Source organism: Podarcis liolepis (genome assembly GCF_965112155.1).
Source record: "Podarcis liolepis genome assembly, chromosome: 8".
NCBI lineage: Eukaryota > Metazoa > Chordata > Lepidosauria > Squamata > Lacertidae > Podarcis > Podarcis liolepis.
Window position 1 is genome coordinate 85,873,115 of NC_139560.1, and position 3,520 is coordinate 85,876,634.

The following is a 3,520-nucleotide window of genomic DNA, read 5'->3' on the forward strand; positions in this document are numbered from 1 at the left end:
TGTGTGCTAGAAGCAAGAAAGAGTTTTCTGTCCTCAGGTCAGATGTGCCACCATGGAAGAATACTCCCCAGTTCTTTCTACATGCACTGCCTGACCCTTGGCCTGCAGACAGAGCGGAGACCCTCAACTCCAGCAGCTTTTCCAGTCTGATGACGCCGATCCCCTCTTTGTCTGCTGGGACAGAGGCTGAATAGAGCATTTGCCAAATATGATATACATGAAAATATGCAGGAATGCAAGCACTTAACCTCCTCTATGAAGCACATCTTGGCACTTTCTTTCCTGGGCACCAAGTCAGGGTCAAAAACACAAGGGGAAGGGGGAGGGCATTTGTCACCAGCCACAGCATTCCCTGATTGAATCAGCACACAGAAAAGCCAAGATGAGGTTACAATCAGATCATGAAAGAGTGACCATCAAGACCATGGCAAAAGACAGCAGGCAGCAAGGGGAAGGATGGCACACGGCAGGCAATGCAATCACTTTGAGGAAGGGCAGACAGCAGAAGGATGGTGTTTGTTGCCATTGCAGAAAACTAAGGGGCAGCAGAAATTTCCTGCAGCTCCCCTCCAAACCACAAAGCAAACTTCATGAGCAAGCATTGCCTTTTGTTTCTGAGAGAATATTATCCCGGGCAGCAGAAAGCAGCGTGCAGATGCTCACCCAGGCCCTGTGGGAAATGGGGTGTGTGTGTGTGTGTGTGTGTGTGTGTGTGTGTGTGTGTGTGTGTGACATTATAGGAAAGTCCCTTCTTCCTAATCTACATGGGTGCAAATTGGCTCTTGATGTATTAATGCTGAGAGAAAGACAATTTGGCATTTCAGAAGCAGTTTCTCTAAACTGTCTTATTATGATGGTGGGCTAAGACCTTTTTCGTCTTTCAAAACAGAGCCTTTCCCTTTCTGCTGTAGCACTGCCTGGACTTTCTGGATCTTGCAGCTTAAAATGTCACACTTACTTGGGAGGTGGCCTCACTGAACTTGGTGGCTCTTTCAAGTAATTCTGCATAGGACTGGACTGGACTGCTGCAGTGCAATGCTGATTTTCTTCAGAGGACTGACGCAGAGGATGTAGCTGTGCTAGAATGTGCATCTGGTAGCTGCAAAAGGGCTGTAGGACTTAGCTAGGAATGTGACCTTAACAGCACATTGCTGTTGAGGTAGTTTCCCTCACTCTGAGGAGCAAACAATCAACATATTACTTCCTGTCCTGCTGAAATAAAGACATGCTTGACCCTGTAACCTGAAAGTGATGCCAGGAGGCATTCAGATCATTGTTTTGTTTCTTCCTCTCTTTCTGCAGCTAATTTCCTATACAGCTGAGGCAGGAAAAAGGAGCACCTTCAGCAACTGAGGCAAAATTCACTCATTCACTCATTTTACTGCATTTGTTAATCTTCACAGGATCGGTGTTTCGTGTTTCGAACATGGGCATGAGCTACAAACCCAGAGTAGTGGTTCCTAGTTAGAAAGTGCTGACAAGTCATCTTGCCAAATGCAGTATTTTGCGGCACTAACAAATTTTGAATGACAAGGGAGTAAATTTCTCTCTTTCAAAGTAAGGAAACTGCACTAGAAAGATGACCAGTTAGTGCAAGTCACCTCTAGCCGAAACAAAGTATATTCTGCTTGGCAGCAGTTCAGGATGAATAAACAATTCCCTATTACAGTCCCCATGAAACAGCCCTCCACTAATGGCAGTTACAGGCACAATCGGAAGGCACTCAGCTAGGTTTGCTCTGCTCAAGACAGATGACAATCATCCTGCTACCTCCAGTCCTTAAACTGGGGACAGCAAATTAGTTACCCTTCGTGTGCCAGCTATTTTCCTCACAATTCAGAGGGAATCCAGAACTTGCCTTACTAACATTTCTCCCCCCCCCCGCCCCGCCCCCAATTATAACATAAGTATGGATGCAGTAGAAATGTAAGAAAGGAGTTGCGTCTGCCCAAGAGAATCAAGGCTGGGGCTAGAGCAGGGGTAGGCAACCTAAGGCCCAGGGGCTGGATGCGGCCCAATCGCCTTCTCAATCTGGCCCGCAGACGGTCTGGGAATCAGCATGTTTTTACATGGGTAGAATGTGTGCTTTTATTTAAAATGCATCTCTGGGTTATTTGTGGGGCATAGGAATTTGTTCATCCCCCCAAAAAAATATAGTCTGGCCCCCCACATGGTCTGAGGGACGGTGGACTGGCCCCCTGCTAAAAAACGTTGCTGACCCCTAGGCTACTCAGAGGGAGGGGAGGCTGGGTTTTATTTCGCTTCCTTTCCCTTCCATTTACTCCAAGGAGGATGTTTGAGAAGCAGACTGTGTGCAGGTTGTTGAAACTTCCACAGCTGGGATTTTTCCAGTTAGCATCTCAAACATAGTGGAAAGGGCACTGGCCAGCTTCTTGGCTTCATGACATCTGGAAGAGAGATCCCTCAGTTGCAGAGCACCCGCTATTGCTGTGCAAAGTTTCTGACTTAACAGTGACTCAGAGGAATAAGTGCCAACAAATGAATCATGCACCTCATTTTCTACAATACATATGATAGTTTTCCTTGCAACGCTCCCTTCAAAGTATTAACAGTACAGCACTCTTGAAATTTTGAAGTCTGCTGAGGTCTTCATGGAACAGCCTTTGATATGGGAACTAAAATTACCGGTAAAACAAAAATAACAACCAAATTGTTCCCTTAAAAAAATAGTCATCTTGGCCCAAGGGAGAAACATTCTAGTTTTATAATGATTACCACAGAACCCAGGGGCTGCTAACATGTACCTCAATATTATGCTACAGATGGAATCTTGCTTGTTTCTAGTGAATCACTTTAATTAGAATTGCAGCTGTTATCTTTTTGGAAATGTGTAAGTAGTCCATCATTATTCATCACAGTCCAAGCAGCTTCCCAACACCTCAACAGTGTATGCTTTAAAAAGAAGAAGAAACTTGACTTACTTTTAACAACAACAAACTAATAAAAGCTGGCCCACATAAGCCACCCACCCACCCTTGGGGGGGGGGAGGCTTCAAGTTGGGGAGGAAAGAACCTCAGCTAGTTAATTATTTTTACTGATTTACTTGATTTAGAGGGTCAGCTGCGTCCATGCATGCGCCCATCCACCCTTCTCAACGCAACTGCAAGATGTGAAAGGAGATTTATGCTTTCTCCGAGGCCAGTGCCCCTCCCCCTGGATCTTCCTAGCTAAGCAAAGGCAGCCAGGCACCACTGTATTGTGATCCTTTCAGCAGCAAAAGAAAGGCAGATCACTTCACGGGATCCATTTGCAGGGAACCAACGGAGGTGGGGGATCCCCAGAACAGCCCTGCTCACTATCCCTCGCGCGCTTATAGGCTTAAGTCTATCACTTACTCAGAAAGCGGCCAGCAGGATAGTATTTTACCCACCTAGTGACCCAGTTTTGGACAGTCGTGTCATGTTTTGCGATTTACGTGTACACAATTTAGTAGCTCTATAATCCCCAGCCCCGCACAGAGTCCGCTTTCGCCTCCCTTCTACCACGCATGCGCGCGCT